Raw genomic sequence first — 15436 nt, forward strand, 5'->3', positions numbered from 1 at the left:
TATTATTATATATGACATCATTAGATTATTAATAGTGAAGCATCAGTGTTAGAGCAGCATGTTACTGTTGTAGCTGCTGGAGGTGGAGCTAGTTTACACTACTTTATATACAGTTAGCTAGTTTAGTCCAGTGGTTCCCAACCTAGGGGTCGGGCCTTCCAAAGGGTCAGCAGATAAATCTGAGGGGTGGTGAGATGATTAATGGGAGAGGAAAGAAGAAAAAACAAAGTTCTGATACACAAATCTGTTTTCAGTTTTTGGACTTTTCCTCTAATCTTTGATTTTTGCTGAAATATTGGATCATTTGAACATTTATTGAAATGAAAGCATGTGAGAAGTTTAGAGGGAAAAATCACTATTTGGTGGAGCTGTTAACAACTCATAGACATGTGAAATGTGACCCCGACTACACACTGCTTTTTGTAAGACGTCAAAAGCCAAAAAGGTTGGAAACCACTGGTTTCATCTTTAACAATGTGTTGTATTTTAAAAGCTTGTTATATTATCCATTGTGTCAAATCTTCATCTGAAAAGTAACTAAAGCTGTCAAATAAATGTAGTGGAGTAGAAAGTACAATATTTCCCTCTGAAATGTGGTGGAGTGGAAGTATAAAGTAAAGCACAAGTACTTCACCACCACTGTCACAGTCTGAATAAACAACACACATCAAATAAACCTCCACAACTTCTCCTGTTATTCTGTTTCTGTTATTCGTGCAGCCTGACTGATAAATTAGCGGCTGTACTGAGACTAGCAGCTGTTTTTTTTCCAGCTGTCAGCCTGATAATTAGCGGTGAGGCTGTGACTTGTCTCTAAACAATAAACTGTGACAAGGAAACCCTGACCTGTCACCTCTGTAACCTCCCTCCATTGTGACACAGTGACTTTAACATGGCGGACGCTCATCGTTAACTTCCCATCAGTCTCCATTATCTCGCTTGTGTTTTCAAGCTGACTCTTCACGGCAGCTTTCACTCTGTGAGTGTTACGATTGTTGTTGTTCTAAAAAAAAAAAAAAACATCTTTAGAGGAGAAAAGACGGTGAAGAGAGGATTCCACTTGACTTACCAGGACTTTGTTTCTTAGAGGCAGGTTTCAGCGTGGCTCATTTTGCAGGCTGCATGTTAACTTTGTATATACATTTATAAAGTGAAATGTTCAAACTTGGACAGAACAATAGACAGATGAAAAACAGCTGCTGGCAATTTATCAGTCAGGCTGCACAAATAACAGAACATGAGTGAATTTTGCAGTAGAGTTTCAGACAAAGACTGTCCAGGTCAAAGACTGACACATTAATTAAACCTTAGTGTTTTATCTTGAGTGTTAATACTGATTTGAACAGTCGTGATCTTCTGCTGTTGTCCTGTAAAACCTGTGATTGTGAGTATTTTTCCACCTGTGTTCATATGAAACACTCGTGATCCCTGCAGGCTTCATATCTTTGCTCACTTCATACTCACACAATTAAACCGGCGTCGGGCTCTGGGGACTTAAAACAAACAGCTTTTGTTTGAGTGGCCTCTGACACCCAAGTGTTTGTGCGACGGTTTGATCTTATGTGTCGATGAGAGACAGCCACTGAAGGTGCAGTGTGTATATTATGGTTTTGGATTAAAGATTAAAGCCCAGTAAAGCCCGTGAACAGGCATAATCCTGCTCTTCAGTGCAGCTCAGCAGCAGGCATGTGGCTGCAGTGCGAGTCACCCGGAGGCGCTGATCCACGATCAAGCTTACCTTCCTAACCTTCATCGTCAGGGGCTGAAAACAAAACCTGTTGCAGAGGAGAAGCACTTACCTCAGACTTAACTCCATGAAGACAGAGATATAATATAAATATCAATAAATATAACTTGTGCAAACCTTAGAATATGTAATTATTTGACACATAGTTAAAGGTCTCATCTGTGACCTCAGCACTCGGAGCACTGACTCCGTGATTCAGTCACATAACATTCCCTACTTTTATCAGAATATCAAAGTATTATTTTTAATCTGTCATCCAGCAGCAGATTGTATCTTCACGTGTGTTTTTAACGTAGCCGCTGTAAGGCTGTTGCAACACTCCCACCTCCAGCTGACTGGCGCATCGTGATTTCTATTGTTGCAAGTAGGGATGCACGATATTATCGGCTCGTCATCGGTATCGGGCGATAAAAGCTCTAAAATGAAATATCGGCAAATTCTGTCGATTATGAGAGGCCGATATGTCGCCTTCTCCTACGCAACCATTTTAAGCTGAATAACAAACCGGTGCTCCGGTTGGATCCACGTGGAGAGCCAGGGCTAACGTTAGCTGGGAGGCTAGCTGACTGTGCTTCCCTCTGGTCACGCTCCGCTAGCCTCCCAGCTAACGTTAGCCTTGGCTCTCCGTGTGGATCCAACCGGAGCACCGGTTTGTTATTCAGGTTAAAGTAGGAAGAAGCAGCGGGTCTGACGGGCAGCTGAGTGAAGTGCAGCCGGTGGAGGAAACACCGGGACCATCGGCGTGAAACAGTCCGTCGAGGAGCTGCTATGTTCAGCTGCACAGATAGGAAACACTTTGGCTGACAGGATGTACCACTCTGTGCAAAAAAAAAAAAAAAAAAAACAACAAAAAACTTCTTTTTGGTTTATGACGGCGGTTGTCAACCAGCGTATTAGGTGCATTACCGCCACCTTCTGCTCCGGAGTGTGGACCTGCGATTAAATCCTACACATTAATCCTGTCTGTCTAATAAACTCAATGAAAACTCTGCTGCTGCTCCCACTTGGCAGGTTCATTAAAGTTTTAATGCTGAGCTCCTGAATCCAGTCATCCTGAGTTCTTCCTTCATATATTGTCTTTCTTGATCATACTTAGTACAATCTATGCTTGCATGCATAATAGTCTCCTCAGCCAGCTGGCAAAAAATATGTGCATATATCGGTATCAGCAATCGGCCACAATGAGTTGGAAATATCGGCATATCGGATATCGGCAAAAAATCCAATATCGTGCATGCCTAGTCGCAAGATATATTTGTTTCTGTTGCATTACACCTCAACACTCCCGCTCCCTGTCACCCGTGATATATTTTTTCTTTTTAGATTATTGTGACTGGTGCAAGCTTTCCAGGTGGTTTCTTATAATATTGTGCAGTGTCCTATTAGAATTGTATTGATCTGTTGTGGCAGGAAGGTTTGGACTGGACTCAGACAGCTTCTCCATCAAAAGTTCAAATGCAGTTTTCAACCAACAGAAGCAACTTTAAAAAAAAATGTCATATTTGTCACGAGTAGCGACTCTGTGCTATGTCAGTGTAGTCATGTTGATAACTGAAGAAAACAATTCCAGACTATGTTGTATCATATTGTCATATTGTTTGGTATACTGTGTTTAATGCTGATACTGTATATGTAGCATTAAGATTGTTTTATTGGATTAAATGTTGGTTTTGCAGCAGGCAAACATTTTGTCATCCTGAGGAGATATTATTCATCTGTGACATCACAAAAATACTTTTGAAGTTGCAACCTACTGCTGTATAACAGTTAAAAATAAAAAAACTGTGGCTCTAACCTTTAACCTTCTTAGCACTTACTTCCTGTTTTGGTGATTTGTGGATTTTACCTCCTTCTGTTCAAGAGTATCAGCTGCTGGTGTTACGTACCTGGATGGCTCGTGTCAATTTCTTGATTGACATTTCAACATGGACGCAACAATAACTACATTTCTCCCTGCTGAATTCCCAGAATCCACTGCTGTGGGGCGTCAGAGCTCACGCAGGCTCTATCTTTACTCTGCTAAACAATGCCAGCAGAGAAAACTAATTAGGTACATTTCACCCATTTCCATGTTAATGTTTTGTTTGTTGCCATTGTTTGAGAAGACAATAGGCAGAGATGTTAATGAAGGAGTCCCAATAACAGAGTCCTAATGGGAGTCCATTCACAGCCGTTAGCCCACAGGCCGCGGTGCACCCCTCATCTCCCTCCCCCTCGGGGGGGACGAAGGCTTTTCTCAGGCTGGTCTACAGGCAGGTCACAACACATGAAGACACACTGAGGGAGAGAGAAAGCTCCGGTAAACACAGATTCAGTCTCACAGGCCTGAATGACAGAAGTTTGAGCTCCTGAGATCAGACCACATGTTTTAATCTGCCTTTCTGCACAAACAGAACCTGTGATATTTATGCTCACACTGTCAGGTCAACTGACCGACCACGACGAGGAGCTCACACTGAATGAAAGTATGGAACCCCGGTGACAAAACCAGTAAAGTTTATTCAATGAATGAACTGGAACATAAGAAGAAAACAGAAATAAACTTTATGTTTCTTCACAGCAGCCTCAGTCAGACTACAGTTGTTGAATATAATAAACCCCAGTAACATTGAAACAAGCTCACAACGGTTTATAACACATCTTTTGACAGCAGCCATGTAGGAAATCCACTCGAGGAACTGCTTCTGACCAGTATGGCAGATATTCAATCGATTGTCCGACAGCCGGATCGTTGATCGTTCAGGTAATTGATCAGATGAAGCTTTAATGGTTTTTATAGATTTCATTGATGTATCACATCACCCACATGTGTGCACATACATGTGTCCTAGTGTGTGTGTGCAGGATATTAAAAAAACTGCTTCCTAGCACTGCTGTCAATCAATGATTTATATATACAGAACCTTTCTAACAAGTGCTTTACATGTGACTGGAAAACTTGCACCAGATAGTAAACATGGACTGTAAGACTTTATCTGCTGATCTACTTTTCTGTTTAAAAGCCTGTTGTTGTGTATGCTGGTTCCTTCTCTCTATTCTCGTCGTCCGTTGAGACTCAGACTGTTTGTTTCAGCGAGTTAACTTTGAAAACTTTCCTTTGGTTCGTTGTCAGTTACTGGGAGAAGTGAGCAGGTAAGAGTGCCGCCCTCTGTGGTTTGTTTCAGGCTTAGACGGAGTAGATAGACTTTCTTTTTCCACATTTGTTTGTTTTTCCAGCAGATTTATGCTCTGTTACATTAGTTGATTTGGAACCAACAGGGACGTCACTAGAGAATCATGGTTAGGGGGGCTAAGACTTTTTTTTTTTTAAATGGCCCCAAAATGTCTGTTTGTCATGATTTTTAGAGTAGCAACAGGTGTGAAATCAACGCAATAGATCTGTCCCTTCATAGTTTGTATTCGGCACGGATCTAATATGACTTAAATGCTTTCCATCCACTTACAACAGACTAAGATCAAGCAAAGGTACTGAAGTCAATGAATGCTATCTCCTCTCTCTTAGATATGTTGCAGGTCCTAAGTATGTTACTGATTCACAGACTGATGTTTGATGTGTGAACCTCTAAAACTAAAAATGTCATAAAATCATTTAGACTAGTTTATGCCTTGTATGAGTAATAGACCTATGTCATGAAATTCAGTATTAGTTTTAACTAAAAGCTTAAACAACTTGCACTCGCTTTCTTCTTGATCACTAACCTCCATCAGCCCTGTCAGTCTCCTTCATCTTCCTCCTCTCCCTCTCCTCGTCTGTTTTCAGTAACATGTTATTTTATTAAACTCAAAGCTTAATGAGTGATCAACCAGTTTAAATTTATATTTGTCTGAACTGTCAAAAGCCCCCCTAAAATAGGCCTAGCGATGCCCCTGTGGGACCACCTGAAGGTCCTTTTCCCCTACTTGTGTTTATGTATATCACTATTTCATTATTATAAATATTGTACGTGGTACACCCTATAACTGGAACAAAAGAGAAGTCTAAGGCCCTACACTAAAAGATTCATGAGTGTAAGTTAGTTTAGAAAAGAATCCTGTTTCTTTATTATGTTTTTTAACTGGATAACCAGGTTAAGTGGACGTGTGTTTCTTCCTCCTTCCCCTAGAGAACCACAAAGAGTCTTAACAGAGCTCAGTTTCCTCTTCATACATCTACTTTGTGTGTTTGTGACTGCATACAGGTGAAGTTTTGTCGTAATCAGTTACTGAAACACTTGTTTTTTTTTATGCAAACTTGAGAAAATTAACTTATATCCTGTTATATGTCAACTTTCTAAGCGTGAACATTTCACACAGGTTTTACATTGTTGTTTAAGGTTAAGTCATTTCCATATGTACATACTGTATACAAATACACAGGTCGCCAACGAGTCTAGGTTTGTATTTACCAATGCTGTTTGCTTTTGTCATTAGGATAAAGTTAAAGCTGCAGGTTACCAGCAGGGTCGCCGGTAGCTGCATCTCCAGGAACGTGATTAATATTAACTGTGAGGTTAATCTGAAAACAACTTCCTGTTGTTCAGAACTGGATCCAGGACTCTTCTCTGAAAGTTCAACTCTGATGCTTCAATGCAGAAGTGAACACAGATGGAGGAAGAAGGAGGACTGTTGACCAAGTTGGGAAAAAAAAGATTCACAAAAACTTGTTTTGAATGTTATCACTTGATTGAGTGGATGTTATCAATGATCAGCTGCACCTACCAGTAGGTTCAGATGAACGTTAGCGTCCGTTGGTAAGGTGGACGTCACCTTTGAGTTACAGACACCATCTAACAGCTTCAGTAATTATGACCTGGGGAAGTGACGTAGTTCAGATGACGTCAATATAAAATGACTTGATAAGATGATTTTTCCCCTGTTAGCAGCAGGCGGGTTGGGAAGATGCTAGATAGGAGTTTTTATTATATTTTATTGCATTCGTAACCAACGGTTGCCATGTTTAAACATGTTTCAAGTGATTATTTTTACCCAAACCATGATCTTTCCCCAACCCTAACCAAATGGTTTTTGTGCCTAAACCTAACCAGACCTTAACCACAGAGTTATCACATCATAAAACGTAATTATTTTGTAGCATAACTTTGGTAGGCACCACTTTGGTAGGCACCACGGTCCTATTCCAATGGTTTGATATGCACCTACTAGTAGGTGTAGCAGGCCCCTTCTAACCCATATCTATGAAGCTTATAACCACTGATACACCCATTCAATCGAGTGATAACATTCGAAAGTCCACCTGCCATTTTTTCCGGAGCTTTACGCCATCACACTGTCATCTTCAACTGAACCTACTTGAGCCCAATAACTGAACCCTGAGTTAGAATTGTTTTGTCAAACTACTATTTCCAAGGTCAAAAAATGCATTTTGTGAAAAGCTTGTAGCTCCTATTATAAAATTTCTGGTTGTTTATTAAAACACAGAAGAAACAAGACTGAGTACATTAACTACTAATTAATAAACTATGAATCCCAACGTGCATTTTGACAAGAATCAGCCACATCACAGAGTGCTAAATTTGTTCCTCTGACCGGCTTTGTCTCCATAGGAACGGTGGCCGAGCCTCATGGGTATTGAGTATTTTTAGCGGACAATTCATGATTTTTAAGAAATTAAGTTGAGAACATTGAAACCAGTTGTTATAACATAAACCTATCTGATCGTCATGATCACGTTTCTTTGTTCAGTAATATTGAGGAAATTATTTGAAGAAAAACTTGGAATGGGAAATAGAGATAAGAAATGCATCAGGTTGATAAATGAGCTTTTATTTGTGACTTATTGATGGAAAATTTGCACACAATTTGCATCAAGATCTTCTGTCATATTTATTTGACCTTTGGTGTCTTGACACATGAATGTGATGATTGTAGTGTCACTGGTCATTTGACTATATAAAGTATATTCCTCATTTCCTCTCTCAGTATTTGCGTTGTAGTTGGTCGACACGTCGCAAATAAAGAAAAGGGAGCTCTGATTCAGTATGCAGGTATTTCTCGTATCCAGTTTTCCCTTTGCTGTAAAGAATTTTACAAAATTTTCATGGACAGTTTGCACTTTGAACTTCATTAATTACCCTCTCACAGTACACGTAAACGAGGTAGCGAGACAACCGAACAATAGCTTACTGACGGCTTCACTTATCTCTGTCGTTCATGTACCTCTCGTCTTCCAGGGTGTAGCGGTCCCTCGAGAGTCTCCCGCAAAGTACATCTGCTGATGAAGATCATGTGATATGATATGAACAACGTTTTAGAACTTTTGCTTCTTTTGTTAAACCAAAAAAAAAAAAGGTTTTGTAGAAAAAATGATATGTAGTAAAGCAAATGATGAGAAAAAGCAACATTTAGATACTGAATTTGTGTATCACATCCTGTCTGAATGTTGGATGGTAGCTTTTCAGCAATTTCAGACTGTCCAAACATCTCTTCTTCTGGAGTGTTTATTGGTCTTTAGCCTGTCAGGCGTCGACGTGTCAGCCTTGTTAAAAAAAGCTGAGGCTGTGAAGCTAGGTGGTAAACCCAAGCTGCTGCACACAAACACCCTCCTCCACCCTACAGAGGCTGAACACACACACACACACACACCCTCCTCCACCCTACAGAGGCTGAACACACACACACACACACATGTGGCTTATCGCTGCTCTCCAGACAGCCGCCCCAGATCAGTCAACGCGCCGCTCGATCGATGCATCTGATAAGGAATTAAGACAGAAAATAAACTGTACGCGTTATCGGGGAACTCGGTACATGGCCTAATTATGATGCGGCGTGTGTGTGAGAGGATGATACGGCGGGACTGGAGTGGTGCGAGGCTGCAGGAGGGCCGGGCGAGGGAGCAAGACAGAGACAGAAAGAGAGAGAGAGAGAGAGTTTGCATGCTGGTGGCCCCAAATGGCAGCGAGAGGGAGCGGTTTGAAAAGCGTGAACTACAATACCCAGAAATCCTCCGTGATGACATCATTACATCATGTTTACTGACTCGACTAATGTGTCATTGTGTTAACTAAATAAAAGTCTGGGCTCGTGTGTTTTTTTTGCTGCACATGAGAAAGTTTGGATTTGACTGAAGTCTCAAGTAGTTTGAGAAGTTAAACTTGGTGATTTGTGAGTTGAATACTAATCAATGCAGCCGAAATAACCCCTGTGTAAGATGTTGTTATCTTACATATTTATGTACACTGTGCAGGTCTAAACAAACACATAATTCATACATTAACGTCTAACATTCCTCACTCATATTGATGTTCTCTCTCAACAATAATAGAAAAAACAAATAACCTTCCTGATGAAATCCAACACAATTTTAAACATTTGGATTATTGAAATCAAGTGGCTCTTCATTGTAAAATTGTTGTTGTTTGTCTTATTCATTGATTTTTTTGTATTATATTTAATTCATTCCTTGTTTTTATTCATGCACTGTCAGCAATACAGAATAGAAAAGTAAAGTCTTGTCAGAACTCTGTTGAAAACAAGATGATGCCTCCAAAAGGGACTCACCCACCAAACAATATAATATGTCCAAATATAAACTATAGTACTATATGTCCAGCTACCCAGCCATCACCCATCATGAGGAGAAGGTCAGAGTGAACCAAATCGTTCCCATGTCCATGTCCAGCAGTTATCCCAGTGGTGTAGCGGACAGACAGGACGTTCAGCTCCGCCTGACGGTTCGATCGTCAGCTGAGGGGAAGGAGCCCGTCTGTCCAGCTCTGGGAGAGAAACTCCTTTGATCTGCCTTCAAACCAATTCATGAACACCAACTGACGGGGCGGCACGAAACACCCCGATGCCCAGCCTGCCTGGCCCCCGGGTCCCCAGCACAACTATGTGCTTTCATTTAGGGCAGATTCCAAAACACAGAGAGGGAGGGAGAGGAGGGAGGGAGGGGGTTAAAGTCTGAAATTCACTCAGAATAACTTTCTTTCTCTCTCTGGTTTCCTGCTTTGGTCACATGTCTACTGCAGGAATTTCATTTTTTGGAAATACCTTTGCATTCTCCTGCAATACTTTTTAGTTCTCTCATGTTACATTTATGCATTTCTTCACAACACTGATGTCCTAAGATAGCACTACATTACATAAAAGAAGCACAAAGAGGCTGTGTTGATGTGGATGTGTTGCTCGAGTTACTGGTGCAATGATGAAATACAGTCCAAGAAGACAAGCTTGAGTAAGAAATCCATGGCTTTAAGCACTTATTAGACCTCAAGCCACTGTACTGTGGTTTACAGTCCTATGAGACAAGATTTTACAACTCGGGTATTCCACAGTGATCATTTTATCCTCCATCTCATCGATCACAAGGTAAACAGTAGTATTATCTTGTGCGTGGTAATCTATATAGGTAATCTACTGGGAATGTGCGCTTATATTAGTCATATTTCTATTATTATTATTGTTATTATTGTGCTTCTCTGTGTCCCTCTCCCCTTTCCTACTTAAAGGACAGGGACTACTTTGTGTCTATAGGTAATTACACATATGAGCAGACAAAAATGACATGCGGAGTTCCCCAAGGCTCCATTCTGGGGCCTCTTCTGTTCAACATCTACATGCTCCCACTGGCTCAGATTACGGAAAACAACAAAATATGTCACCATAATTATGCAGATGACACACAGATTTACATAACTATATCACCAGGGGACTATGGTCCAATACAAGCACTGAGTAAGTGCACTGAACAAATCAATGATTGGATGTGCCAGAATTTTCTTCAATTGAACAAAGATAAAACTGAAGTAATTGTTTTTGGAGCCAAGAAAGAATGTTTAAAAGTCAGCACTCAGCTTCAATCAATAATGTTAAAAACTGCAAACCAAGCCAGAAAACTTGGTGTAGTCATGGACTCAGACCAGAATTTCAATAGCCACATTAAAACAATTACAAAGTCAGCCTACTATCACCTGAAGAATATATCAAGAATTAAAGGTCTCAGCAGGATTTGGAAAAACTTGTCCAAAAAATCGATCACTGGCTTCCTGTCTGTCAAAGAATTGATTTTAAAATACTGCTGTTGGTTTATAAAGCACTGAATTGTTTAGGACCAAAATACATTTCTGATCTGCTGCTACATTATGAACCATCCAGACCTCTCAGGTGGTCTGGATCAGGTCTGCTTTCTGTCCCCAGAGTCAAAACTAAACCTGGAGAAGCAGCGTTCAGTTTTTATGCTCCACATATCTGGAACAAACTCCCAGAAAACTGCAGGTCTGCTGCAACTCTCTGTTCTTTAAAATCACAGGTGAAGAGTTTTCTGTTTGCCTTTTATTAAACCAAATTTGAGGGTTAATACCTTGTCTGCACTGCAACTTTTATTCTCCTGTTTTATCTGTCTTATACTATTTTAGCTTCTTTTTTTATTTCCAAATATAACACTTTTTAACTGTATTTAAATGTCTTTTTACATAGCCTTGTGTTGCTCTTATATTCTGTCTTGATGCCTTCTATGTAAAACATTTTGAATTGCCTTGTTTTTGAAATGTGCTATATAAATAAACGTGCCTTGCCTCTCCCCCCTCCCTCTTTCTTTCTCAACCCAACCAATCAAGGCAGTTGGATGCTAAGGGTTGCGATACTTTTGTTGTCAGACAATCCTACTACCCAACACAGTGGTTACTTTGAAATTTATGTGTTTCTATGTACAGATTCACAGCAGCTACATTTATTGATTGTATTATCTACATTTATGAAATGATGGTAAAGTTAAAGCACAAATGCAGTGAAGCCACCTCCGTCATCAAACAATCAGTGCATAATGTACTTTTTAAAACTTCCCTTAATCTAAGAATCTGTTGGAGTTTATAACCAGTGTAATAAAGCAATGGTCCTGCATCAGGACCAGTTTAGAGTAGAATTCAATAAGTTGATCCATGATAAGGAAAAGCTAAAAGTATCACGTGGATCAGGAAAACTGGCCGACTTGTGTCTGGGGTTTTGTGTCTTATTACCCAAGTTTATATTCAAATGTAGTGCAAATTTTAACTGAATTTCCAGTAAATCAGCATGGCTATGGCTTTTATGTTTGCTTGAAGTATTAATTTGAGAAACAAGTCATTGCTCCACACACATCTGACGTCTCAGATCTTCAGTGGAACGAAATCTTGAGTGACATTTCTCATGCTTAAATGATTTATTTGTTTAGTCTGTTGTCGCATTTTGTTTTTATTGATACACCAACTTTTCAAAACTTGGATTTGACTTTTCCAGATTACTGGCAGGTTCTGCATAAACACAGGTGGAAGGAAACGCACTTATTGACTTGTGCTTGAGAGCGACTCAGAGAACTACAACAGGAACTCAAATCAAAGTACAATCAATAAACATGTTCATCAGCTTTGCCAATGATGGAAATCTGACAGTTCTGACCAATGGAAGAGCAGGAGGTGAACGCTATAACCAGCACGTGCCTGCTACAGCAGCAGATTTTGCAGGGTCATATGTGTGGATTGAGACAGAAACCTTGTCTTTAGCCATGTTACAAATTTGGAACATACTTATGGATCAGAGCAGAGAAGTAGAAAGCAGATTATGCAGCAGGAGTGGTACTGGAATCCATTGAAACCAACATGAATCCAGGCTGATTATAGCTGCCTGCTTTGAAGGAAACTACAAACATTTTACAGCCATCTTTAAAGTCTTCAGAAGTTGAGTGTTTAATACTCAAAAGATTTTGGGTGGAGTATCACTTTAAGGGCAGAAATTGCTTGACTGCCTTTGGAGAGTGCAGGAGGATAATAGGGTCCTGGGTGTGTTTGTTTGTGCCCTCGACCCGATCGGCATGTGATGAGCGGGGAGGTCTGCAGGCCTAATTGGCCTCTTTAAATGGAAAAATGTCCAGCGAGCATGACGCATCGATGAGTTGGTAGCACACCTCCACCAGCCCCGGCTCTTTTTATCATCACTTTATGGAAACAAACCACTCCAATTAGCGGCAGTGCAGCCATGGAAATAATAATGACCATAAGTTGGACAGTCATTGGATGGATTTAAAAAGTTTATAAAAGTGCTAATTTACATCTCTGGAGCTCTGTACTTTGTTTTCTGTGCTGCACTTCCTGAGAGCTGGAAGGCAACATCAGCTGTGTCCAAAGTCTTCACAAAACATAGTAATAATATATAAATTTTAGTAAATGTAGTACAGAAAAAGTATGAGTGATACAACATGGATGATGTTAAATTGAACTGAGGTTCCATAAGTTTTTAAGGGGCTGTTTCTAATGAATCTGACGGTTCACAGTGAAAAATATGAATTCCTAAGTATATTTTTCAACACTTTCATGATAAGATGTGTTCGTAGCATTAAAGAAGAGCTAAATAGGAAACTATTTGAATGTTTTTCTTCTGGTGTTAGTTAAAGCAAACATACTGAAGGCCTCACAATGACAGATGACTCAGGTAAAGTCCATGTAGGGAAGTATCTGGGGAAACACTGAGAAGAAATAAAGCATCCATACACCCATTTTCCACCTCTCATCTGGTCCAAGTGGCTGCATGCTAAGCAGTGTTGCCCAGAAGTCCTTGAGCTCTTCCTGGGTGATCCAGGGGTGTTCCCAGGCAAAGTGTGCGTCACATAATCCCTCCAGTGGGTTCTGGGACAGCCCTGGGTTCTCTTACCAGTCGGACAGGAAAACCTCCACCTCTACACTTGGTCAGGTACCTGAACCACTTCAACTGGTTCCTTTTGAAGCACTACTCCAAGCCACCCCCAGATGTCTGAGGCTCTATTTACACTTGTCATTTCAAGTGTGTCTTCTCATTAAATCCAGATGGGACACTTTCATATACACTTATGCCAGGTTCAGACTACACAGTATCAGCCTGATAATGGCCCAACCCGACAGATGTAATGACCGAGAATGGGCATCTGGCGCGACATCGGGCGCAACAGTTGATAGTTTTATCCCATGTAGTGTATCATAGTGTGAGAGAAGCTCTGGTATGAGAACTGTAGGTACCTTTTAGTGGCACAATAACATTAATATGACAAGTAAATGCAATAATAATGTTTTTTCATTTAGCAGCTGCATAAATTACAGACTTGACCAATATCTCACAGACACATCTTATCATTTATATACTAGCTGTGGTCGGATATAAAATATAGCTTAAGCTAATGATGCTAACAGCCAAGTGCACATGACCAGCAGTCAGATCACATTTCACCACAATATACACGCATGTATGAAAACTTTTACACCTTCTTAAGTAACATTTCACATAACTAAAGGAGGTGTTTGTCCATTATAATAACATTATCAGCTCATTGTGACCTTTGGCTTTGCTATATTAGCATCACAGAAAGAAGAAATATTTGCTTAAATCTCAGACCATGTCCCTACTATATAATAAACAAAATGATAGGAAGTCACTGCAGAAATGGAAATAATGTATTGTTTCTTCTTTGCTGTTTTTCTGTGGCTGACTTGCTTGTCTGTCGTCTGGACATGCCCAGTAGGAGCATTACCTTTATGTTTTGGTGCTTTAATGTGGATGGAGGTATTTGCAGAAATGAGCTGTAACACGAAAACAGTGTTTTAGAATTTAGAATTCATGAGATTTGGAGTCTGCGCATTTTCAGTTTCTTGAGGACAGCAGAATAAACAGATCTCAACATAGAAAAATGTGTAGAATCACAAACGTATTTACTATATATGAAAATGTTCTTTTAAGAGAAACTAATGATCCCACTGAAGCCATCAGAAAAGCTCCTCGTGGTTCGAGGCAGCAGCTCAGAGGCCTGCAGGTGTCAATTTGTTTTGAAGCTGCTCGTCCAGAAAGACAAAAAAGTGGCTCTTTAAAGAAGCAGACCAAAGGGGAGTCGCTGACACTTCAAAGGAGTTTCTGAGCCGTTCGCCTCCCTCCGACAGCGAGGTCACTGTCAACTCTGACGAGTCACCGCTCTGCCATTAAGTTTGGGGGAGGAGGAGGAGGAGGAGTGTATTTCTCCCTGTCTGCTGGTCTGTGGGAGTGTTTGGCGGCGGCGGTGGAGGGGAGCTGTGGCTGTCGTCGGTGAAAATCAAACAGAGCCCAATTAAACTGATTCTAACATGCCAGTGATCACGAGGAGGAGGCTCACCTGGACTCTCCTCTCCTTGCGGACATGCCTCTGCCTCCATGACTCCTAGGACGCTAATTGCCCCGACCAAAAAGCCTTGGGAATCTGCCGCTTCAATGTGCTAACAGCCCGTTGAGGAGCTGCAGCAAATTCCCAATCCACTGACCGCCAACAAAACCTGTTTCACAGTTTACGACTTAATTGAGGAATGACTGTAAAGTGAGAGAGTTTGTATATATTAATCTGTAGATATACTGATGCTTTTATCCATTCATAATAATTAAAAGGTACCTTGTGGAGTAAGTTATGTTTACATTCAGTGTTTGTATCCTTGAGGTCTAACAAACATGTTGAAATTTGAAATGAATATTCTTAAAACTGCATTGTTTACATCAGTTAACTCGTCTTCTTCTCTGCCACTTGTTGGCACACTAGTACATTTCATCAACTCTTTAATGGTATGGCACGGTACAATATACACATAAAAAAGGGCGGCCCATTCTTCAACACATTGCTCTACAGCACTACTAGTGGTCGAAAACTCCACAGGGTGTCTTTAACACTATTTTGAAATTATTGCAGAATAAAAATGAAAAATTTGTACATTTATAACACCATGACAACAG

The 15436-nt window shown here is 40.4% G+C and overlaps 1 long non-coding RNA gene across 1 annotated transcript; it reads left to right on the forward strand.

Moving 5' to 3' along the window:
- Positions 1–4614: 4614 nt before the first annotated feature.
- LOC121885376 lies at positions 4615–6731 on the forward strand. The gene is made up of 3 exons (XR_006092548.1): positions 4615–4879; positions 5851–5925; positions 6158–6731. It is a non-coding gene; the product is annotated as an uncharacterized LOC121885376 (long non-coding RNA).
- Positions 6732–15436: the final 8705 nt, after the last annotated feature.

The sequence above is a fragment of the Thunnus maccoyii genome, chromosome 2 (assembly GCF_910596095.1).
Source record: "Thunnus maccoyii chromosome 2, fThuMac1.1, whole genome shotgun sequence".
Taxonomy (NCBI): domain Eukaryota; kingdom Metazoa; phylum Chordata; class Actinopteri; order Scombriformes; family Scombridae; genus Thunnus; species Thunnus maccoyii.